We start from the raw sequence: 25511 nt of genomic DNA, 5'->3' as shown, positions 1-25511 counted from the left end.
AGTGGCCCCCACCTCTAGGAGAGGGGCCCCTCATTCTTCCGGCCCCGGCTGCAGTACCGTCCCCGGCCGGCAGAGGCGCTGCGGGGCGGCGCCAGCGCGTTCCCACAGCAGAGCCGGGCGGCGGAGGCTGCGCCCCCTCCCCTGCCCGCTTCCTGGTCCTCGGGGTGTGAGGGCCGCGGCCTGGGACTCCAGACCCAGGGGCTGCGGGTGTCCTCGGCGGCCGCCGCAGCGTCCGCGGCGACGTCGTCACGCTCCTCGCGGCCTCGCAGCCAGCGCTCGGGCCGGCCGCCGAATGCCCGAGGACGCGCATCTCCTCCCCGAGTTCCTGCTTCCTGGGCCAGCCAAAGCCGCAGGTGAGAACGTCCGCGGTAGAGGTGGCACCCAGGGCCTGCGGGTCTCAGAGGCCCCCCGGCCTCCTTCTTCTCTCCTCCTTGCCCAGGAAAGCCCGCGGGGGCGCCTGCAGCGGGGACGCTAAGTGCTCCCCGGAGCCCCGAGAGCACTTCTTCTGAGGCACGTAGCCCCCCGCCCAGGTGCTTCTGCAAGCTCCTTTGTGGACCCCACAAGCCCCTAGGGGATCCCCCGCCGAGCACCCCGCGGGTCCCACCACCCCTGGCGCGCATGCCCAGAGGCCCTGGGAGCTAGAAAGTAGCTGAGCTGCTGGCGCAGTACCTGCTGGCTAAGAACGCGAAGACTGTGTGGATCAAAAGGGCAGACATGCTGAAGTGTGTCATCCTAAAGGTGCAGGAGCTTCTTCCCCGAGATTTTCAAGAGAGCCTCTGACCTCCCCGAGTTAGTCTTTGGGTCTAGGTGAAGGAACGTGGCCCTCCAGAGCACTCCTATGTCCCGAACAGGAAAAAAAAAAAAAAGTCCATCGTGCCCTGCCTTTGGGGACAGGCCCAGGCCCAGGCGAGCAGAGCAAGCACGCCAAAGACTGGGCTTTCCGCTGAGTATCCCGGACTCGATCGATCTTCGTGCAGGCCAGCTGATCCCAGAGGAGGTGTTCAGGGACAGGGGTGGAGGGTGTTCGAGGTATGTTCGCCTAAAAAGCATCCCCTCCTTGGGGAGCAGTCACCAAAGCGCATCACCAGAGCTTGTGAGCAGCACAGGTATCTGGTGCAGGAGTAGGTGTCCGCCAGCAGTCCCATGCTCTTGGTATTCTTGTGGGGCCCTCAAAGGAAGCAAGACAGATGGAAGTCCTGGAGTTTGTGGCCCAAGTGAATGACACCCGGCCCAGAGCCTTGGCTGTGGCAGGAAATGAGGCCTTGAAAGAAGAGGAGGAGGAAATACCCTGTGCTGTGCGGTGGCCGAGAAGCAGCTGCTGGTCATGATGTGACAAGTGCGAGTGTTAGTGCCAGTTCCAGTTCCAGGGCCCGTGCCATGGCTGAAGCAAGCATCAGCGCCAGTGCCAATGCAAGGGCCAGGGCCAGGGCCAGGGCTAGAGCCATGCCGGAGTGATGGTCAGTACTGGGGACAGTGCTGGTGCCAGTCACTTTCTCAGGCCAGACAGAGTCAGGGCTTCTGCTGCCAGCAGGAGTGGCCGAGGCCGAGGTTTCCTTGCTTTTGTTGTGGGTAGTCCAAGGGGCGCCGGAGCACTAGGCCCTGGGTCAGGAAGGATTCATGAGATGGTGCCCCAGTTCTCTGTGCTTCCTGGTGACTTAGCGCCTAGTCTTCACATTGCAGAGTCGTGCTTGCTTTGTAGCTGTCCTCTTTCCCGTTGAAAAACAGTTGCGAGGCGTCAAGTGAGGAGAACTAAGTGATGAAGGCCGAGGATGTGGCTGAGTGGTAGAAGACTTTCCTCACACGGGTAAAGCTGTGGCTTTCATCCCCGGAACCATAAAGTAAATCAAAAGCGACTCGATTAGAACAGTGTCAAATCAGAGTGGAAGTAAAGGCACACTAAAATATTTCCCACATCCTTGCTGTTACATACAGATGAGTAAGCATGAGCATCTACGTTTGTGCTTGGCATACATCCAGTGTTTCATTGTTCCTTATTTAGGGAGAGATTTGTTCGTTCACACGAAACAATTGTGACACTGCCATTTTATGTCTGAAACATACTAGAGTCGTAGTTCTTTGAGATGGTGAAGGAATCTATGGCACAGTGACCCCCCATCTACATATTAAGAAGTAAACACAAATACGACCACAATCTGACACACAGACAAGACAGCTGATGTTTACTTGTATTCACCTAGATGTCTGGAATGTAGGGAAAATAAAATTGAATTAGACACCTTACTCACGGACTCATTTATTTAACCCCTGTCTAGTGACCATTTACCTTTTGTGAGGCATGTGCTGGGTACTGGAGATCCAAGGATGCACCAGATTTGGTCTCTGTCCCACATCTCAGAGTCTAGTTGGGTCTCTCGGTGTAAATAAGTGAGGTAGACATGGCAGTCAGGTTTGACTGGGGTGGTCCTATAAACCAGGTGGTCAGGGAGCCGAGGACAGGCATGGATCCGCGTGAGGGAGATATCTGGGAAGCAGCAGGCTGCACCGCCTCCGGGTAGCAGCACCCAGGAGATACAGCACTAGAGAGGTAAAACCGACAGATGAGCCCATGTTGGGATGTTTGGATTCCCGGAAGACTCCATGCTTTCACAGAGCTGCAAGGGTAGAAGTAGAGGATGCAGGAGGGATGGCGAGAGAGCAGGAACACGTGTGCCTGAGACAGGACAGGGATTGGAAAAGACTGGCACCAGACACTCTTGGCTCCGAGGTTTGCCAGAGGGAAGCCCACCAGCAGCAGCTGCGTTTGGTGCTCTGGACTCTGGCACCCAAGCAAACTCTGGGTCCTTAATCCCTCCTTTCTAAGGAGTGGCAGGAGAGGAGCAAGTGTCCATTAGCAGACCTGAGATTGTTCCCCGAGGCAAGGGCACAAAACAGGTTGTCTCCTGAAGCCTCGGAGAGCCAGAGCTCCGTGTGCTGTGAGGGCAGTGGAAGGATTACAGCGAGCTTCCATAATTTGAAACGAGAACAAAGGCCTCTGTGTGAGCAGCTGTGAAAGATTCTGTAGGTGTTGTGGAATGAACACTGTTGACAAACGTGAGAGGGAAGTGTGTCTTAGCACAGCCAGCATAAGCCTTGGTGGCTAGACCAAGGCCCCAACCCAATTCAGTCAGGCTACAGAGACTTTTGTGACTGGAGAGGGATCTGATGAAAGGGTAGCTCTAGCCAATGTTGGTGGCCCGTATATACAGCGTGGCTTTTGAAGGACCCACATTTCTTCTGCTGACTTAGGATAGCTTCCAGTGGATATCAGGAGCTTAGTGGCTGTCCTGAGTACCTGTGGCCCTTACAGGCCCTTACAGGCCCTTACAGGCCCTTAGAGGCTTCTGGTTCCATTTCATGTATGTGCTGGTGCGCCTTGGAAACCTCTTATCCTGTAGACCCAATTCTCAAGGGATCTGGAAACAGCACTCTAGGGGCCTCCCCTGGCATAGGTGGGGTTCAGAGAACACTGCATCCAAAAACCCCTTATTCCTTCCCTTCAGTTCTGTGAAGAAAACAAGGAGAGCTGTCTGCTGGTGGGGTGGGGGTGGTGATGATATGGGAATCTGAGATGACCCGGAGGAGTGGGTGTTGTGGGAATGCTCTGTTTCCCTCTGGCGTAGGGCTCTTGGGGCCGAATATGTGACTATCAGTCCAAACACTTTCCTTGTGATGCCAAAATGTTTCTTTTTCCATTTGCAGCCCACAGCCCATTGTCGGTGGTAGAGACTGCATATTAGATGGTGTCTATTTTTGAAGTTCTTACATTCCGTTTTTTCTGAAATAGCCATGGAGTATTTGTTGTCTATAGTCCACAGCCATAATAGGTACCTCAGCAAGCTGTACTGTCCCGTGAAAAGTACTAAGCATGTCGTCCATCCTCTTACCTGCTTCTTCAAATGTTCCCTGTCTCCAAATGCCAAGATCATGCCACCTAAATTACCTTTTCATTTTCTGGAGGAGGTGCAGGTAAAACATTGGCACAGAACTCAACAGATACAGCAAGACTTATTTCTACCTAGATGGAAGGAAGCATGAGAAAGCCAATGTGGCAGATGCACAGGGGTGAGCCTACCGAAAGCGGGGCTCCCCCACAGAGCTGCTCCCCCCGAAGAAGTGGAGACAACAGTTTCCCCCATTTCTGAGAGTTTTGGGTCCTCATTTAGACAGACAAGAAAGTATTTTGAGGGTCCCTTATGATGTCAGCTTCCCTTTGTTTTCTGATGTCCAATAGTATGTTGGTGGCTCGGTCTCTGATACCTGGTGTTGCAATTTCTTTTCCTATTACTTTATTTCGTGTGCATGGTTGTTTGGCACAAATCTCTGCACCAAGTGGGTGCCGGTTATCCACAGAGGTCAAAGATCTCTTGCAACTGGAGTCATACTCAGTTGTGAGCCATGGTGTGGGTGGTGGGAATTGAACCCAGGTCCTCCACAACAGCAGCAGGACCTCAACCACTGAGCCATATCTCCAGCTCAGCCATTGCCATTTCTAATCTGGTCTCAGCCATGATAGATTAATGGTTCCGCTGTGCTCCACCTTTCTCTGGAGCCTTATCCGGAGGAAACTATGTTTCCTTACCTTTCAAGGTCACCCTGGAAAGGCGAGAAAGGCACACACAGGAAGTAGAAACATATGTAGTGAGAGAGAAGGCTGTTCCTTGAGGGTGCCTGTTTTGATGAGCCGTGATGTGTCTGGGGACGTTTGTGAGCACGTAAGTCTGAAACCTAATGGGTAGGATCCAGCGTCTTCCTACAAGTGACCTGTCCCCCAGAATGCATCCTCTTCCATGTATCCCTCCCCATCTACAACTCTATGCCGATTCCTAAAGGAGACTAATGATTAATCCACATGATATTCATTTACAATGAAAGCGGGCAGAGGTATGCTATTGCCTCCTCAGGGATTTTTTGGTGCAAGCAAGTGCCCCCTGGGGTCAGAATTCAGCTGTGGGAAATCACTGCACATCAAATAAAGACTCCATTTCCATCAAAAAGCAGCCAGCACCATCGCCTCAAGAAGAAGAGCTGATAGCTCAGCAGGACTAAGGAAGACACTAGTTCCTGCACTTTACACAAGCACCCACAAGCCACCAGGAGTGACACTCAGTTCAGGTGGGTGTCAGAATGAAAGTGGAGGAAAAACCAGGAAGGCAAACACTGTAAAGCAAGCAGGCGTTTATTTTGACTTCATTGAACAAGATTCTCAGGAAAGCAGGGTCCTGGGTAGCAGAAGGTCTTGCTCACAGCCATGGCCCATTGTCTCTGACTCCCGTGTGCTCAGCCTTGGCCTGCCCAGCACCCTCTCCTAAGAAGGAAACAGAATGACAAGAGGACCCTCAGAAGCCCTGTGGGGATGGAGGGAAGGGCAGGGTGCTCTCTGAGGGAGAGCCAGGGGGCCAGCCGGGCTTGGTGTGAGTGTTGAGAGAGATGGGCTGGCAAAGAGCCCTCACCTGAAGAACTTGGACATACGTGCCAGGGCTCTCTGGAACTGGCCCTTCCAGGTCCTTCTTGGAGGAGCAGCTGCCCTGGTGCCTCTTGAGCCATTGGATGAGTTCTCCATGGCGTGAGCAAAGACAACATCTCCCTGGAAGTATAGTGGGTTTCTCGGGGTCTGAGAAAGAGGGGTGAGGCGTCATTTTGAAGTCTCTTCATGGCTGCTGTCCATTACCCCATTCGGCTACTGTGATGGGCATCTGCACTGCTGGTTGAGGTGCCGAGGATGGAGAAGTGGGCAGACCATCCCTGACCAAACTTCAGCCCCCTAGAGGATGTTCCAGACCTCATGGAAGTGAGATTCACCTGCCCAGGAAGTGGGAAGAAGGGAAGGAAGACTGTCTTCCAGGAGTGTGTGTCTGGCCGGGATGACTCCTAGTAGAGATCTGCTGAGCTGCCTGCTTGGCTGAGAGTTTATGCTAAGCATGCCCTCCCCTCGCAGCGCCTACCCACTCTGCCCCTGCCCATGGTTCCTCCCTCCTTCCGTCTGGAACAATCAACCAAGCCAGTGGAGACATTGCTGATATGTGACATCTCCCTTCCTTCAGTGTCTCTTCCTCCCACCATTCTAATGCCATACATCCCTTCCATTCCCATTGTCTCCTAATCTGCTCCTTATTCCGCCCTCCCTTCTCTTTCTCCCCACGCTCTCTTACTATCTTTCCTTCTCTCTCTTTCTCTCTGTCTCTCTGTCTGTCTGTCTCTCTAATCTCTGTTCTTTGTCTTCCCTCCATCTATCCTCAGGCTCAAGCCACGTTTCACCTTGATAACAAAACACACTGATATTTTAGCCATATCTCTTTTGGGGTGGCAGTATTGGATCTTTTCCTTCAGTCGACTCTTCTGGTAGAAGTACACCGGTCTGGATTCTCGTCTTATGTTCTTTCCTATGTCCTGGAAAAAGCTGAAGTATCACTCAAGCTGGGTAGTTTTCACACAATGACTTGTGAAGCTTGTAGGTGTCATCCTAAGTGTTGGTTATGATGAAGGTGTGGCATTTGTGAGGAAAGGATGGAGACTGAATTGCCTTTGTAGCTTCAAAGTGTTGAAGTAAATGGAGATTGGTCTGTTAGGCCCTTGAAACCATATGCTGTGTAAAGAAACTGTTGGTCTTCAGCCATCATCTCTGTTCTACATCTCCATGGCCATCACTCCAGAGTTCTAGGTAGACCCTGGGTGTGAGAGACATCCTGTGCAGGAACAGGGGTTGGGGTTGCCGTGGAGGGAAATTCTAAAGACATAGTCTTTCTGTGCAGACAGGACATCTTTGGGTCCTGAGGTGACGATTAGCAGCCCTGGAGATGTGTAAGCAGGTGTGGCACAGCTGTGCTATGCCCTAATGTATAGGGTGTCACTGGACCCTGTACATATCAGAGGCAAAAGAGCTTATATTTTTCGTGTGTACCCTTCTATTATTTACCAAGCACCCCATGGGAATCTTAGGAATTTCCAGGTGCATTATTCCCAGTGCTCAGAAACATCACATACCACCTTTCCCCCAGAAATGAATAGGGTTCCTTATCCTTATTATCTCCTTGCCCTGCCCATGCACTCCAAGGGCTTTTCTCTCAGAGAGCCCCATGGGAACTTAGAGTTAGTGGCATGTAAACCAGAAAAAAAAGAGTGAAGAGATGCTTCTCGTTTCTATGTATACCTAGTTGTGTGAATACAGTACGGGGTCTGTCTGTTTCATTTAAATGTAAACAAAAATTTGGGGTTAATTCTCTGACCTCAAAGTTGAGGAATAGAAACGAGGTCCTCATAACTAATTTTCACAACATCCATATTTATGTAAAGAAAGTGAACTGATAATAGGGACTTCTTCCAAACTCCAGCAAAGACCTCTATGCTAATAAGGAGAAGGCCTGCTTTTGGACCTCTAACCATAAAAGAACTCCTGGTTTCCTTGCCTGCACTTGTTGCTATACTGAGCTACTACCTGGGGGCAGAAGGAGACATAGGAACTGTCTCAGCCAGAGCCCCTGAGCCCTGTCTCAAGCAGCTTCTCAATCAGCTTCCCCAGTCCTGAGCTAAAGGCCCTTGCCAAGATTTTGTCCTGTGAGTTGATTCAAGATGTGACCAGGGCCTGGCTGGGAGTTTTTGAAGTTTGTAGTGATGCTTGAAGGACTGACTCCTGTGGTTAGGGCTATGGATCCTCTACCTTACCAGCAAAGGAATGTTAGCTGCTTAGGCAGGAAGAGGGGCCGTAGTATCTGACACTGTTTCAAGGCAATATACATGTGTCTTCTCATTTCACATCATGGATCAGGAACAGCATGTCAGTGCAAGACACTTTAATGTGTTCCTTGGACTGAATAAGCCCCCTCATAATTGTTTAGTTGTTGAAGTCCTACCGCACATCTCCCTGGGTTTGGAGCCTTAGTATGGAATTAAGGAGGAAGTTATTCCTAGGTGGGAAGCTGATATAAGAGGATGTCCTCATGTGAAGATACAACAGAGGCCTTGTTCTAGGTGTGCACGGATGCCTGATGGAGATGTCATGTGACCACTTAGAAGAAGGCCAATCATGAAACTCTTAGCAGAAACCAAGCTGGGGAAACACTTTGATCTTGGGCTGGCCAGTCTGCAGGACCATGAGAAAAATAAATTTCTGTTGTTCTAATCATATTGTCTCTGGTATTCTCTTAAGGCAGTCTATGAAGCAGAATAATACGTCCATTTTTGGTTCTCTCTAAAAAAGAAAAAAAAAGTCTGGGATTCATATGCATAACCAGGCAGGCAGCTTCCTAGTTGAGAAACCTGTGCAGGGTGAGGGTGATAATCCGACCAGCATGGGTGCTTATTTATTCCTTTTAAAACTCTTGGAAAACAAAAGCTGTCCCCAGGCACCCACTTTGAAGGGTACCATAGTTCTTCAGGGAGTGGAAGTGGGTGGGAGGGAGTGGGTCATATCAAAAAGAGTCTCCCATTGTGGGATTGCTTCATATGCAGAAGTGCTTACTGCATGTCTGAAATTTCCCTGAATGGAAACATGACGCATGAAAAGAAGGAAGTGTTTTTCATGGCAGCCTCAGCTTTATCAGGTGTGGACGTGGAGAAGGGTACAGGGAAGAGAGATAATGTTAAAACTTTCCTTGGAGTGTCTGTTACACAGAAGAGAGGTCAGCGGGATCCTGTCAGCCCCAAGACACACCTGGATAAATTACAGGTAATGATTTGTGCAAAGCACTACATGCATAGGAGGATCCCACTATAGCTTCGTGGCTAGTGAGGAGCTTCCTGAGTTCTTAAAGGGTGGGAATCCTTTGCTCATTAACAACCATAACAGATCTGTTTCTTGGGACTCACAGCAATGTCTCCTGTTTGAAATCTTGCTTGCTTATGTCTGTCATCCTTGTGACTAGTCCCACCAAAGAGTGTAGGAACAATGTCAGACTGAAGAATAGCCCCTCCATATAGCTTCCACCGTCATCAGCCCACTTACTATCAGTGGGTGTGTGTCTTGAAGAATTCTGCAAGCAGGGATTTATATAAAGCCATGAGCCACATGGATACACACCGTTCTCTTATCTTGTCATAAAATAGGTCCATATTGCACAGAGTGTAAAACATTTGTTTTTTTTTTTTTTTATCATTTTCCTTCAGGAACAGGTAAATTTACCTGTCATCTCATAGATAGCTGTGTGCGATTGCATAGTGTTCCTAACATGTAATGTGCCACCCTACTTTATGCGCAGATGTAAGGGCCTTGTCCTAGGTCTGTACATTTCTCAACATTCCATGTGCTAAAGGACCCTTGTTCCTGAGATGGTTTCTGTAGAAGAGAAATATGGAAACAGAATTTGGAGTCCACACCACACATGCATTTAAACAACCATTGGTGAATGCATCTACAGGGAAGGGTCGGGACTCTGTGATGCCCACGTTGCTATTCATTATCTCCAGCTTAATTTTTTCTCTTGTTGTCCCCTTAACCTTTGTCACTTTGATGTTTGGCATATTGAGAGTTATTGAAAAAATGCCTCCTTGATTCACACTGAGGTCCCAGGTCAGGTGGGTCATGGGTTAACCCAGGCAGGCAGTACTCAGAGCTGACCTCCAGGACCAGTGCTGGGTTAGGTCAGGAAAGCACAAGGATGGCAGAGAGGGAAGGAAGAAAATCCGTGACCGTGTGATTGCTACTTGACAGGAACCTCTTCAGGCTTGGTGATGATCATGGAGTCAGGGATGATTTCAAATGGAGTAGCTCTCTGGTATGAGTGATGATAGGGGTTCAGTGGGGATGGGGGAGAAGGAAGAACTCTGAAGGAACAAGACCAGGCAGCTTCAATAACTTTGAAACTGCAGACAGGCAGCTGCCATTTTCACTACATGGTGCTTGCAGGATTTAAACACAGCTACCAGGAGGCAACAAAGTACAGCCTCGCATGTCATAGAGTCACTGTACTCTGTGGCTATGGGTGTTCAGGATGAGGGTGCTTGGTCAACGGTTGGACTGCCCCAGTGTTTGGCCCTTGACAAACTTGCAGGGCATGATGGAGAGAATCTGGAGTTTGTGAGGCATGCTTGCAACTCCTCGGGCAAATATGTCCTAAGTATCTGGTCTGGTCGATGCTACCCAGTTCACCCACATTGTATCTTTGAAAATGGCTCATCTTGGACACGAAGAGAGGACCAGGTTAGGGAGATAGATAGTGTCTTAGCATACGCAATCACATCACAGAGGAGGGGTCACCAGAGAAAGACCCCCATGACAGCAATGGCTTCAGGAAACTTGCATCATGGCTGCAGTGTCCTAGTCCCCTAATATTGGGGATCAGAGAGTGTACACATGTGCGGAATTTCAGAGATCCCTCATTGAAAGATTTCACTGTAGACATAAGAGGCAATGGCAGCTCTAGAAGCTGTCCCAACTTGTTCAAGGTCACGTAGAGAGAATGTATCACTGGCAAGCGAGTCACACGAGAAAACCATGATTTTCTTATCAGTCGTACCTTCTAGCAACTGACAGGGTCCAGAAACTAAGGGACTGTGCAAAGTCCACCCTGCAAAGGAGAATACGGGGGGGGGGTTGTTTCAGCCAAGTATGGCACCAAATGCAGTGGCCTCCTGCCAAGTCAACCGGGCGTGAGATGGTATAGCAGGGACATCAGGCTCTGGTGGATGGGGAAAGGGGATTCTGTGTCTGTCTTTTTCAGGGTGCTGGGCAGGGGTAGAGGGATGAAGGCTGCTTATATTGTAGCCCCACTCCATTATACCCTGTCATTGCTTACTGGGATTTTGCTAGGTCCAATTAGCCATTTTGTGGGTGGGGGTGGCATTCTCCCACCAAAGGTCCTATTTTGAGCAGTGTCCCGTAGGCTGAAAGTAATGGAAAGCTTAGGAACCTTATCTCTTGAGCCTAGGGTTCCAAAACCCCGTGGCTGTATTTCTCATCCTCTCCTCCATCCCTGTCACTCATTCTATACAATATAGCAGCTCATGTTCATTTTGTCACCCAGATCCATTTGTGGAATGCCCAAAATCCTTAGGAATTTGCCCTCCACCTCCACAGGCAAATGTCCAGCACCTACCCTGTGTGTGTGTGTGGTGGTGGGGGGTTCTGGGCTTCCTGTTGGGGGCAATAAAAAGAGAATATGCACTGTTGTTCCAGAGCAGAATCTAGGAGCTGAAGAGTTCCCTGGATGCATGATTATCATCTCATTAGGTCAGTGCAAGGTGCCCCAAGTCTGGGACTGGTTGTTCCGAACTCAGCAAGGCAAAGCTCTTCCCTACAGTGGAGTCTGAATATGGGCAATTATGGCAGTGTCCCTCCCAGAGGTCACACTTCAGTGTGCCTCAGCTATGGTGGAGAAGAGTACATTGTGTGCGAGTGGGCGTGTGCTCATTTGTGTACACTCTCAAGCAGAACAGAAACAGAGAATGTCCTCAACTCAGGAGTGCTCTGGGAGGAAAGGAGGGGTGCGAGGGGGATTGGAGAGGAATGGGAGAGCATGGCACTCGGTAAGGGTCAGCGAGGGAAGAAGAGAGGCTTCCAGGGAGTGAGGGAGAAACATTTTGACCTGTACATGAGTATCATGGCCTCACTCTGCTTTGATAAGACTCCTCCTTCCACGCCAGAATTCCTCACAAAAGTATGCAAACTTATCTGTCCCCCATCCCGGAGAACAATTGCCTTTGTGCTATAGGCTGGGCAGATTTTTGGCCTGCAGTTAGTTTTGAGTATCTCAGACCCAGAAAGCAAGTGAAAGCCCTTGTAAGGGAATGGTGGGTCCAGAGGGAACTATTACTGCAAAGGCCCCAAGGAGAGGGAGAGCAGGAGAATCTCTGTTGCAGGAAGGGAAAGGCGAGACCCGGGTGGAGAATCCCAAGGCTGCAGGATAGATGGCAGGTGTGTCGAATGAGAGGCAAAGACTCTTAAGGAGTCATTTCATTTGGAAATGCCTGATGAGTAGAGAAGCCTCCACAAGGCTGTTTAGCAATGTCTCCATGCATGTATATGTTGAGCTTTCTAAATGAGCCATGTCTAGGTCATTATGGAAAGGACAAAGTAATGTCCATCTGAGTGGCTTCCCAAATGGAAATGCCCAGGTCATATCCTCTGTGTCCTGGGGGAGCTTGAAGGATCCATATAACTAGAACATTGATAGTACTTCACCGGTCCACCAGCCTGCCTGCAGAAGGAATGACAGGATTCCCAGCTCATATGAAATGCTTGACAAGAGGCAGAATTGTTGGGTCAGGCCCCTGAGACAGGAAGTCAAAAAGGGCAGGGAGATTACAGGAGGAACAAGAGAGAGAATACAGGAAGGGCCATGGAGGGTTTGGAAGGAACACATCTGGCCCTCTGTACAATCCATATGGCCTCATTCTGTGTCCTGACAAGGCTCCCATTCTCTTCCTCACAGTAGAATTGTTTAGAAATGCATGCTCTCTGATCTGCCTCCCTTATAGGAGAACAAAGACCTCTGTGCTACTTGCTGGAGTGATCTTTGCCTGCAGTCTCCTTTTCTGCATTAGAAGCTTCCTGAGTCAGTGGGAGAGCGTGTGAGAGGAGAATGGTGGATGCCAGGTCCCCTACCTTATAAGTGCAGCTTTCTATTTCGTTAAGTGCCTTGAATACCCCAGATACTGTCACATAATCTCTTTAAATTGGTATGTACTTTGTTCAGTCTTGCAAGGGCAGTGCCAATCACAGAAGCAGTGATACAGATGCTTCAAGAGATTTGTTCAAAGTCACACGGATGACTCACACCAAACCTGGAACTTGAACTCAAGTCTGAGTGAAAGCTGTGCACACCATGTACCTCTTGGGTCACAAGAAACTCTCCCAGTCCTGGGAGGCCTCTGTACCTTGCCCGCAGCCCCAGGCTCCAGGAGGTCCAGGTGACTTCAACTTTCCTGACTGATAAGTAGCAAATCACACCAGATATAGTGCCTTAACAGAATACACTATTTCCCTCACAGATTTTGATGGATCAGGGATTCTGCATGACTTGTCTGGGTCCTCCACATCTCAGCCTGTCTGATACCTAGTTGCATTCAAGGTGTCAGATGCCTTGGGACTGTAGTTTTTATATCATAGGCTTCACTAAAGACGACCCAGTTGTTGGCAGGATCCTCTTCCTAATGGGCTGCAGCATGAGGGCCTCAACCTGTTTCTGTCTGTCAGATATATTACTGACACCAGCTGCTCGCCAACTGTCCATCTCAACAGGAGCACGTGCAGTTAGTGCTGGAGGGAGTAAGTTTGCCTGCAGGATGGAAGGCTTAGTCTTTTGGTAGCCTGCACTGGTCAGAAATGAAATACTCTTTCATTTTCCAAATTGTGTTGGCTAGATGCATGGCATTGAGTTGGGCCCATTAAAAGGATCACAAGTTCCTGTATGGAGGTTGTCACTGAGTGCTGTTCTAGAAATGTGCTAACCACACATGTTGCTGCACTTACTTGGAATATACAGTGAGGACTGGTGGGGGTAACCTTCTCAAGGAAGAAAGACATTTAATATAGATCAGAAAGAACACTGAAAACTGCCCCGGTATTTAGTGCCATTTCCAGGGAAAGTAGACACACTTTCAGCATCCCAGAATTGGGTAAGCAGTGTGGCTCCCATGTTATTCTCTGTGGTTTTCTGAGGATTTGAGGTGTTGCAGTGGGAAATATTCTAAAAATGGAAAGTATAAGACCAAGTGGTACTCCCATGATCTCTGCACACTTCATTCCAGAGCCTAATGAATCACTGCGAAGGGTATTTTGAACTGAAGGCAGTTCCATGAGCCCAACAATGTCTTTTGCCATGATTCCCACTACTTAGGGAGGTAGAATCCCTAATCACAGCCTGAGCCAAGATCCAACCACTTTTGTGCCAGGAGTGAGGATGTTGTGCATATTCTCAGCTTCTGGACACAGACAGGGATCGTGATCTTCTGTAATATTATTATTGAATTTTCCCCAAAGGCAGAAACAGACAGGGTGACCCGCTGTGACTAAAACAACTGGATGTGATTAATGATGCCTTGTAGTGATGGAACTCTGTCGGGTGGGGTTATTGTTGTTGTAGAATAAAAGCCATCACTCCCCTCTAAGCCCTAAATGTCATTTCAGGGATGTTATGACTCCTTATGACCCATCTCCACAAACTTCAACCCACAGCCCTCCTGTTCAGCACTAGAGTGGTCACCAGTCCCTGATGGAGACAACTACTCTCAATGAAATACTTGAAAGCAGTACTATGGTATACTTGATATCTCAGAGCCACTTACTGTCACCTTAACCAAAACACACTAACCATTTTCAAATGAGGAAGAAGAGATATTTTTAAGTCACCCACTGAAGTGTGCTTTGCAATGGGACACTTGGAAAGTAAGGAATTGGGAGCAGCAGTCAGTACTTGGTCATGGACTGTGAGCCCTGTCTGTGGTAATCTTGGTCTCTGAGCTTCTGAGCATCTCTGTTGGGAAGGACAACAGAGGGGCAAGTGGCCCCTGAGCACCCTGGGGAAGTGACTCATGGGCTACACTTCTCTTCTTGGGACAGCAATGGAGACAGGGAGACAGCTAGGCTTGCTGCTGTGAGAGAAACAGAGGTTGCGGTCACAAATATCTATAATCCCAGGACTCAGAAGGAGGTGGCAGGAAGTTCAGAAGCTCAAGGACATGATAGTGATGTCTACATCAGCCCGGGCTACAGGCCGTGTCTTGAAACAAAGATGAGGAAAAGGATTGATACAAAGAGGGAGATGGAGAGAGAGAGTAGAATGGTGAATAGAAAGTACAATATTTTAAGCACAGACTTTCCTGTCCAGGAAAAACTTCATGGACTGTTGTGACATTTACTGACTTCACCAAGTACTAATGGGAGCTTTATGTGGATACAGGGGGTCCAGTGCTATATTTGTGATCCCTGATGTGTGGTGACTTCAACATGTCCTACTGGTATGGCCATCACAGTCAGCTCAGATTTATGTACATCCTCAGACCTGGGTCACTGGCCTTTTGTGGGCATTGTTCAATCACATTGGCGGGAAATCAGCCTCCACATGTTCTTGAGTTTGCTTTTTGTGGGGAAGGAAGGGAGATCCAGCCACCCACACTACAAAGCTAGGACCCCACCCTTTACATTGCACAGGAGAGTCTCCAATGGGACAGATGTCCCCATACATAAAGGACCTGATTGAGACACAGCAGGGTGCAGGAACATTCAGATTCTTCCAGGAGTACGCTGTGCATTTAGGGTATGAAAGGAGTTAGTGCCGGAGATAGGCAAACCCCTTAATCTCATTGTGTTTGTGAAGGCTGAGGAACTGACCCCTCTGTGAAATTCCATCCCTGTGTCCCTGACCCAGTTTTCCACTGCCCCTTCCACAGATAAGTACTTGCTGGCCAAGCACTTGATACATTTTACTTACCCCTTTGAACCTTGGGATGCCTCACTGTCTTGTATATCTATATCCTGTCATTCCCTCCTTTCTCCCCCAATGCCTTTGTAATCAAGACCATACCCAGCAAAATACACCAAGGTCAATGACTGTTTAGAATCCTGTAGTGCTGATTATGTAAGAGGTGATATTATATCGAGGAAAGGGTGATTTTTTTCATTGTTAACATCACTTTTACTAAAAGGCAAACACACTCATGTGTCATTACCACTTTGAAGTTTCCACCTCCATCCTCATGTTCACAATTTCAGTAAACAGACAGGGAGGCTCTTCCTGGTCTCTGAAATGGCCCACAAACTCTCCAAGACTAAAGAACCAGTTCTGCTTAGGATCTGTAAGCACACTCCAGGTTTCTCTTTCATGAATTATTGGGAGCCAAGAGACTCCAGAGGGAAACACAGAGGCAGGAACTATCTCATGGGGATGCTCAAGTGTTGAGCTGAAAAGTCTTTTTTCCCTGAGGTACTAAACTTGCTATTATGCATTTTGTTTCATCACTGGTGGTTATCGATTGTATATAGAACTGATATTCATGCAGGCAGTGTCATGCAAGCATATGAGGAAGCAACCTCCACACAAGCCCCTTACTCTCTCTTCCGATCCCTTCCCACTTACGGCAAGCCCCTCAGTCCTTTCTTGAGGTTTTCTCTTTGACTTTGATGTTACATACACTCTCATGGTTTTATGTATCTATATAAACCTTAGCCTCCTCACGTGTGAGAAAACTTATAAGGTTTGTCTGTGTTACTTAATTCACTATAAATGCCACACTCCAAATGCAGACGAACGGAGGTAGATCTCCACCGCACTCTGTGGAGAATGACTAGCCTTATTGCAAGCTCTGAAAGTCTGATAAAGCTAGAGGCAGATGTCATCACAGGCAAGGAGTTCCTGAAACGACCTGTGCTTGTTTAGCAAATGAGGCCAACATCGAAGAGAGCAGTTAATCCACTGAATCCATCATGCAGAATGGGAGAAAATCTTCACTAACCACATCTAGCAGAAGAGCCATAACCAGCTGGGAGTCTTGGAAAAGGGCAGCATGACTGAGGAACTCTCCGTGGTCCTGACCTTGAAAATGTCCTGGCCTAGCACATAGTAGCACAGGAAAAAAGCTTGTGGGAACATGAATGGCCATGAGGTGAAAGCATCTGAGACCCACAACATTGATATCTGAAGCAGGTGTACGTTGTGTTGTAGCTCTTGTGGAGTGCCACAGTTTTTCCCATCTCTTGATGATCCCTATAGTTCTTTTTTCATGTTTGACTTTATGTATTTGTTCTTTGTTTAGGGACAAAAAACAAAAACCAGTACCGCTGTAAGTAAGTATTTGACATGAAAGACAGCCAGGACTCACTCCAGCACTACATACAGAAATCTTGTCTCAAACAAACCAGAAATCACATTAAAAAAAATTCAGTTAACCTAGTCTCCTTTTAAAGACATTTTACCGCTTGTTTGCACTTTTGTGTTTGCTGTCGGTCAGACTATATGCATTATCACACCCAGCTTCCTTTTATTTCCATGACTCCGGAGCGTTTTGTTGTTTTGTTGTTCTTTCTCTGTCTGCTTTTAATTTCTTTTTCCATTATTTTATTTATTTATTATTATTATCATTTATTCTGAGACACCTTATCTAACCCAGTCAGTTCGTGAATTCGTAATCCTTATACCTCAACCTACCTATTGCTGAGGTTACTAGCATATAGCAACACAGGCAATATATGATTTTGATCTGCAGTAGTATGAGAAAAAGTTTGGGGATGCCCAGTAGGTAAGCATTTTAAAGTAGATGACTCAATGCGGAATATAGTTTCCAAGCACATCTCAACCAGTGCACAGGGCCAGCCAGCCAGTGGCAGTGTGTGGTACCTGCTGGAATTATTAGTTTGTTGCATTCCTCGGTTTCTAACAGTAGACAGGCATCTGACTTTTATGCTATTTCCATTCAGACTTGTGACATGGTTCTCCTATTCCTTTTGAAATGGCCATTTCATTTCTCTATCTGGCATATTCAGATTCTGGTTTGACTCTTCCATTGTGGCTTGTTCCATTTTGTTCATTTGTTTGTTTATCTCTTCACTTTGGCCTTTGGAATTCTTACTGTGCTCCAATGTGTTTCTTCTTTGTGATTTAACTAAGATGTGTTGTTCTCAGCCTCATGCTTCTATGTGTTGTCTATTTCTTCAATTTCTTTGATTTTTAATCAGGGTGAAAGCTGGAAGATTATTTATTTATTTATTTATTTATTTATTTATTTATTTATGTAACCAAGTCCATTTAAATGAAAACAAACATTTATAGAAAGTATTTGGGAATTTGGGCGTCGTTCTTTCCAAACTACTTCCTGCTGGTAAGGGGCACTGTCATGGGGGATTCTAAGAAGATGCAGAAATCCTGGCTGTAGTTTGTAATGTTGTTTTTTCCAGCTGTTTTGAATGTAGGATCACCTGGTACTCTGTTTCAGGCGGTCTGGCTTGATCAAACCACATTAGTCTGGAAGGAATCCACAGCTTTTCATTTTCTGTGGAAACAAAAATAGAAATCCTTTTCCCCAGTAACTTGTCCTTCAACTTAAATTTTGGAGTCAAAGCAATTTTTTAATTTAATTTGTTATTTTACATGTAGATCCCAGTTCCCTCTTCCTTCTTCCCTCCCTGCCTCCTTCCTCCTCCCTCCCTCCATTTTACCATCTCTGCCCTCTCACATGCACCCTAACCACCCTCCCCTCCCATCCTCCCACCCCAATTCCATATGTAGGAGAATGCCATCCAGTTGGGGTCATGTAGATCTGACAGGTCATGTGAAGTAGGGACTAGGCCTTCTCTCCTGTCTCTAGGTTAAGGCAGTTATTTCTCCATGGGGGATGTGTTTGCAAGGTCCTTTTGTGCACCAGGGATACATCCTGGCTCCACTGTCTGAGGTCCCTTAGACTGCTCAGTCCTTCTGGCTGAGACCCATATTCAGGGGGGCCTGAGTCAGTCCCATGCTGGCTTCCTGGCTATCAGTCTGGGGGCCCGTTAGCTCCTCCTTGTTCAGGTAAGCTGTCTCTATGTGTTTCTGCCGCCTGGTCTTGTCCTCTCCATCTGCATCTGGGTTCTGGTTCGACTCAGTGTTTATGTATGGGTATTTGTTCCTGTTTCCAACAGGTATTAGATGAGGGCTCCATGGATATGTTAGTTGTTGATCTCACTATCTGGGAAGGGATTTTATAGTAGCCTTTCCACGGATGCTCAAATTATTAGTTGGCGGCAGTCTTATAGTTATCTAGACCTTTCTTTGTGTTCAATTTTCTCTTCAAACCAATATTGGCTCCCTTTTTATGCTCTCTCTCTCTCTCTCTCTCTCTCTCTCTCTCTCTCTCTCTCTCTCTCTCTCTCTCTCTCTCCTGTCTTCTAGTCCTATCCGGGCTCAATCTTCCTAGTTGTGCGTGTTTTCCTTTCCTCCCCCTTGTTTTCTCCTACTTATGTCTCCATTCGCTGCCCCCCCCCCACTTCCCCTGTGCTCTGGGGGATTTGTCCCTTCCTGGTTCTGTGAGGGACTTTATATGAATCTCTTAGAATACCCCTTGTATCCTAGTTCCTCTGGTGATGTGAATTATATATAGGCTGGTGATCCTTTGCTCTATCTCTAAAACCCATATATGAGTGAGTACACACTATGTTCTTCTTTTCGTGACGGGGTTACCTCATTCAGGATGGTTTCTTCAAGTGCTATCCACTTGCCTGCAAATTTCAAGATACCATTATTTTTTCTGCAAAGTAGTATTCCATTGTGTAGATGTGCCATATCTTTATTATCCATTCTTCTATTGAGGGGCTCTAGGTTGCTTCCAGGTTCTTGCTATTACAAATAGTGCTGATATGAACATAGTTGAACAGATGTCTTTGTTGCATGTGTGTGGATCATTTGGGTATATGTCTAAGAGGGTGATTGCCGGGTCCTGTGGTAAACTAATTCCCATTTTCTTGAGGAACTGCCATATTGATCTCCAAAATGGCTGTATGAGTTTGCACTCCCACCAGCAGTGGAGGAGTGTTCCCCTTTCTCCACATCCTCTCTGTCATGAGTCATCATTGGTGTTTCTCATTTTAGCCACTCTGGCAGGAGTAAGATGCTATCTCAAAGTTGTTTTTATTTGCATTTCCCTGATAGCTAAGGGTGTGGAGCACTTTCTTAAGTGTCTTTCAGCCTTTTTGATTTCCCCTATTGAGTATTCTTTCTTCAGTTCTGTACCCCATTTTTAATAGGGTTATTTGGTGTTTTGTTGACTAGTTTCTTGAGTTCTTTGTATACTTTGGAGATCAGCCCTTTGTCGGATATAGGATTGGTGAACATCTTTTCCCAGTCTGTGGGCTGCCATTTGGTCTTGTTCACTGTGTCCTTTGCCTTACAGAAGCTTCTAAGTTTGAAGAGGTCCCAGTTATTAATTGTTGCTCTCAGTGTGTATGCCCCTGGAGTTATGTTCAGGAAGTGGTCTCCTATACCAATTTGTTCAAGGGTACCTCCTACTTTCTCTTCTAAGAGGTTCAATGTGGCTGGATTTATGTTGAGGTCTTTGATCCATTTGGACTTGAGTTTTGTGCATGGCGACACACATGGGTCTATCTGCAGTCTTCTACACACCCTCATCCAATTATGCCAGCACCATTTGCTGAAGATGCTGTCCTAGCCCCATTGTATAATTTTAGCTGTTTTGTTGAAAATCAGGTTTTCATAGGTGTGTGGGTTAATATCAGGATTTTCAATTCGATTCCATTGGTCTACCTGTCTATTTTTATGCCAATACCAGGCTGTTTTCAGAACTATAGCTCTGTAGTAGAGGTTAAAGTCAGGAATGGTGATGCCTCCTGAAGTTCTTTTATTGTACAAGGTAGTCATGGTTGTCCTGGCCCTGGGCTTTTTTTTTTTTTTTTTTTTTTTTTTTTTTTTGGTTGGAAGGCTTTCGATCACTGCTTCGATTTCATGCAGGTTATATGTACATTTATGTTGTTTGTCTGTTCCTGATTTAATTTTGGTAAGTGATAGTTATCCAGAAATTTTTCCATTTCCTTTGAATTTTCAATTTTTGTGGAATACAGATTTTCAAAGTATGACCTGAAAATTGTCTAGATTTCCTCTGTGTCCGTTGTTATATTCCCCTTTGCATTTCTGATTTCGTTCTTTTGCATGTTCTCTCTCTGCTTTTTCGCTAATTTGGATAAAGGTTTGTCTATCTTGTTGATTTTCTCAAAAAAACCAACTCTTCGTTGCATTGATATTTTTTTTTTTGTATTATTATCCTGGTTTTATTTTGTTGGTTTCAGCCCTCAAGTTGAATATTTCCTGGCGTCTACTCCTACAGGGTGAGTTCACTTCTCTCTGTTCTAAGTCTTTCAGTTGTGCTGTTAATTCTCTTATATGACAATACTCGGTTTTCTTCATATGGGCACTTAGTGCAATGAACTTCCCTTATAGCACTGCTTTCAAGGTTTCAGATAAGTTCAGGTATGTTCTGTCCTCATGCTTGTTGAATATTAGAAAGTCCTTAATTTCTTTCTTTATTTTTTCTTTGACCCAGGTGTGGTGCAATTGCACATTGTTCAGTTTCCATGAGTTTGCATGTTTTCTGCTATTTGTGTTGTTGTTGAACTCCAATTTTAAAGCATGGTGGTCTGATAAGGTACAGGGGACTATTCCTATTCTCTTGTATCTGTTGAGGTTTGTTATGCCACCTAGTATGTGGTCGATTTTAGAGAAGGTTCCATGTGGAGCAGAGAAGAAGGTATATTATTTTGTGTTTGGATGAAATGTTCTATAGATGTCTGTTAACCCCAGTTGAGACATAACTTCTGTTACTTCTTTTGTTTCTTTGTTGAGTTTCTGATTTGTGGTCATGTCTAATGTTGAGAGTGGTGTATTGAAGTCTCCCACTATAAGTGTGTGAGGTTTTATATGAGCTTTGAGTTTTAGTAGTGTTTCTTTTACGAATGTGGATGCCTTTGTATTAGGGGCATAGATGTTCAGAACTGAGACTTTGTGTTGATAGATTTCTCCTGCGATGAATACGAAATGACCATCTTCATCTCTTTTGATTAATTTTGGTTTGAAGTCTAACTTGTTAGATATTAGGATAGCCATGCCTGCTTGCTTCTTGGTTCCATTTGATTGGAAAATCTTTTCCCAACCCTTTACCCTGAGGTAATGTTCATCTTTGAAGCTTAGGTGTGTTTCTTGTATGCAACAGAAGGATAGATTCTGTCTTCGTATCCATTCTGTTAGCCTGTGTCTTTTTATAGATGAGTTAAGACCATTAATGCTGAGGGTGAGTAAGGATCACTGATTGTTGATGCTTGTTTGTTTTAGGTTTGTTGTTGGCAGTGGTATTATGAATATATTTGTTCTGCTTTACCTTTGGTATCTGGTGTAGTTGGATTATCTGTTGCCTACATTTTTGTGGGCGTAGTTACCTTCCTTGTGTTGGAGTTTTCCTTCCAATACTTTCTGTATGGCTGGATTTGTAGATACGTATTTGAAAATCTGGTTTTGTCATTAAATATCTTGTTTTTTCCATCTATAGTGATTGAGAGTTTTGCTGGATATAGTAGCCTAGGCTGGCATCCATGTTCTCTTAATACTTTTAGAACATCTATCCAGGAACTTCTGGCCTTGAGGGATTCCATGGAGAAGTCGGGTGTAATTTTGATAGGTCTGCCTTTATATGTTACCTGTCCTTTTTCCTTCGCTGCTCTTAATATTCTTTCTTTATTCTGTATGCTAGGTGTTTTGATTATTATATTTAGAGGGGTCTTTTTCCTTTGGTCCAGCCTATTTGGTGTTCAGTATGCTTCTTGTACTTTCATGAGCATGTCCTTCTTCAGATTGGGAAAGTTTTCCTCGATGATTTTGTTGAATATGTTTTCGGCACCTTTGAGCTGGGCTTCCTCACCTTCGTCTGTGCCCATTATTCTTAGGTTTGGCCTTTTCATGGTGTCCCACCTTTCCTGGATGTTTTGTGTTAAGGATTTGTTGGATTTATGATTTTCTTTTGTCTATGAATCTATTTCTTCTAGTTTATCTTCTGCGCCTGAGATTCTCTCTTCCATCTCTTGAATTCTGTTGGTTATGCTTGTGTCTGTAGTTACCGATTTTTTGCACAGTTTTTGTATTTCCAACATTCCTTCGGTTTGTGTTGCCTTTGTTTTCTCTATTTCAAGTTTTCAAATCTTGGACTGTTTCTTTCACCCGCTTAATTTTGTTTTTTTTTTTTTTTTTTTTAGCTTTCTCTACTTTCTTTACTTTCCTTATGGAATTTGTTCATTTCTTCCACTTTTTTGTTTGCTTTTTCCTCCATTTCTTTAAGGGATTTTCTCACATCTTCTTTGAGGGCCTCTATCATTTTTATGACGGTAATTTTATTTTCATGCTATTTTTTATTTAATTTAATTTTATATAACAACGTCCAATTAAATGAAAACAAACATTTATACACAATATTTTGGAATTTGGGCGTCGTTCTTTCCAAACTACTTCCTGCTGGTAAGGGGTGCTGTCTTTGGGGGATTTGAAGAAGATTCAGATATCCTGGCTGTAGTCTGTAGGGCTGTTTTGTCCAGCTGTTTTGAATGTAGGATCAGCTTGTACTCTGTTTCAGGCGGTCTGGCGTGATCAAACCATATTAGTCTGAAAGAAATCCACATCTTTTCATTTTCTGTGGAAACAAAAATAGAAATCCTTTTCCCCAGTAACTTGTCCTTCAACTTAAATTTTGGAGTCAAAGCAATTTTTTAATTTAATTTATTATTTTACATGTCGATCCCAGTTCCCTCTCCCTCCCTCCCTCCCTCCCCCCAAGCCCTCCCTCCCTCCTTCCCTCCCTTTTACCCTCTCTGCCCTCTCCCATGCACTCTAAACACCCTCTCCTCCCATCCCCCCACCCCAATTCCATATGTAGGGGAATGCCATCCAGTTGGGGTCATGTAGATCTGACAGGTCCTGTGAAGTAGGGACTAGGCCTTCTCTCCTGTCTCTAGATTAAGGCAGTTATCCCTCCATGGGGGATCTGTTCGCAAAGTCCTTCTGTGCACCAGGGATACATCCTGGCTCCACTGTCTGAGGTCTGTTAGACTGCTCAGTCCTTCTGGCTGAGACCCATATTCAGGGGGGCCTGAGTCAGTCCCATGCTGGCTTCGCAGCTATCAGTCTACTGGCCTAGTGGCCGTTAGCTCCTCCTTGTCCAGGTAAGCTGTCTCTATGTGCTTCTGCCGCATGGTCTTGTCCTCTCCATCTGCTTATGGGTGTTTGCTCCTATTTTCAACAGGCATTAGTTGAGGGCTCCATGGAGAAGTTAGTTGTTGATCTCACTCTCCGGGAAGGGCATTTATGATAGCCTTTCCACGGGAGCTGAGATTGTTAGTTGGGAGCAGTCTTGTAGTTCTCTCGACCTTTCTTTGTGTTGAATTTTATCTTCAAACCAATATTGGCTCCCTCTTTTATGTTCTCTCTCTCTGTCTCTGTCTCTGTCTCTCTCTCTCTTTCCTATCTTCTATTCCTAACCAGGCTCAATCTTCCTGGTCGCACATGTTTTCCTTTCCTCCCCCTCATTTTCTCCTACTTCTCTCTCCATTCGCTGTCCTCCCCCCACTTCCCCTGAGCTCTGGGGGACTTGTCCCTTCCCAGTTCTGTGAGGGACTTTATATGAATATCTTAGAATACACCTTGTATCCTAGTTCGTATGACGGTAATTTTAAGTTGTTCCCTTCTGCTTCCTCTGCTTTGATGTTGTGTTCCGTTCTAGTTGGTATAGATTCCCTAGATTCTGGTGGTGCCCTGCTTGTCTTTCTATTGTTAGGTGTTTTCTTATATTGCCGTCTTCCCATAGCTTCATCCAGTAGGTATTGTTGGGGTCTCCCCCTCTCTCTATGGTACTTCCCCAGTGGGCTTATGTGGGTCAGAGATTCAATATCTGTAGCTCTGGGTGGTCCAAGCTCTATAGGAGGTCTCTCCGCAGACAGGGACCCAGGGATAGAGCCAGGGATGAGGATCCAGTAGAAGATGCCTCTAGCCAATGGCTGGCGGAAAAGGACAGAGGCTGAGTTGATACTTGGGAAGTCTCTGCACGACAGTCGGATCTCACTGGAAACTGGCACTCTCTAGCTGAGGCCTCTTTCTTTAGCAGAGGCCTTGCTTTGGGGGTCAAGGATCTTGCTGGTGGGAACTCAGAGTGGACCGACAGAGATAGGCAGATCTCTGGGAGGGGCCCGGACTCCAGCAGAGGACTGGAGGTGGGGTCAGAGACTAAGCAGGTAGAAATTACCAGTGGTCCCGTGTGGATAGGCAGGTCTCCTTTGTTCAGAGTTGCTCCGAGATGTCTCTGAAGTAGGGTGGGCTGTTGGCTTCACCCTCTGTCCCAGTGCTCAACCAGAGCGGCCAGACAGTGGGCAGGGTAGGGCACAGGGTAGGGGGGGCAGGCTCGCGGTGCGGATGGGAGGGTGTATCAGAACTCCAAGGGTCCTCTCTATGGGGACAGGACACCTGGAAGATTCTTTCATGCTCATATTAACCACATGAGGCTGGCAAGTCTTACCAGGATGTTGTGGTAGAATAAAGCATCAATGAGGTTTCAGGGATTTCCCCTCAGAGTGTAACCAGGTATCTGTCCTAGGGACATAATCTAAATGCCTCTTAGTGGATAAATAGAGCAGGAATATAGCAGGATATGTAGAGAAAACCTGCAATTACTGGCACTTGGCAGGCTGAACCCCAAGAAAAACACATTAATGACTTTCCTTGCTACAGAAAGAGCTCAAATCCAAACATTGTGCAAATTACTTAGATGCAGTTACATGTCTTTCGCTTAAAAATGGGCTGGGAATATAGCCAGTTGAGTGAATGCTTACTTTCCAAGTGCAAAGAATGCGGTTCACCCTGCATCCTCTGTGAAAATCCTCCTTCTGTCTATGCACAGATGCATGCACACACAAAATGAAGCTTCATTTTCCACAGACAGAAATCTTGTGGACTTTTCTTCACAACAACATGGGTACAGGGAGACACAAGAAAGAACAGACAAATAAGATGTTACCTGCTTTCTTAAGAGAAGAAATGCATTCAACAGTGGTTGCCAGCCACCTGCACGGT

General features: G+C 46.3%; 1 protein-coding gene across 1 annotated transcript in view; it reads left to right on the top strand.

Annotated features, from left to right (window-relative positions):
• The first annotated feature begins 208 nt into the window (after positions 1-208).
• The window catches only part of LOC127217937 (doublesex- and mab-3-related transcription factor C1), a 40143-nt gene continuing 14840 nt past the window's right edge, over positions 209-25511 (top strand). The window contains exon 1 of the mRNA XM_051178932.1: positions 209-353. The gene's annotated coding sequence lies outside the window, so the exon portion shown is untranslated. The remainder of the gene's footprint in view (positions 354-25511) is intronic.

The sequence above is a fragment of the Phodopus roborovskii genome, unplaced genomic scaffold, assembly GCF_943737965.1.
Source record: "Phodopus roborovskii unplaced genomic scaffold, PHOROB, whole genome shotgun sequence".
Classification (NCBI taxonomy): Eukaryota; Metazoa; Chordata; class Mammalia; order Rodentia; family Cricetidae; genus Phodopus; species Phodopus roborovskii.
This window is presented reverse-complemented; position numbering and strand designations above follow the sequence as displayed.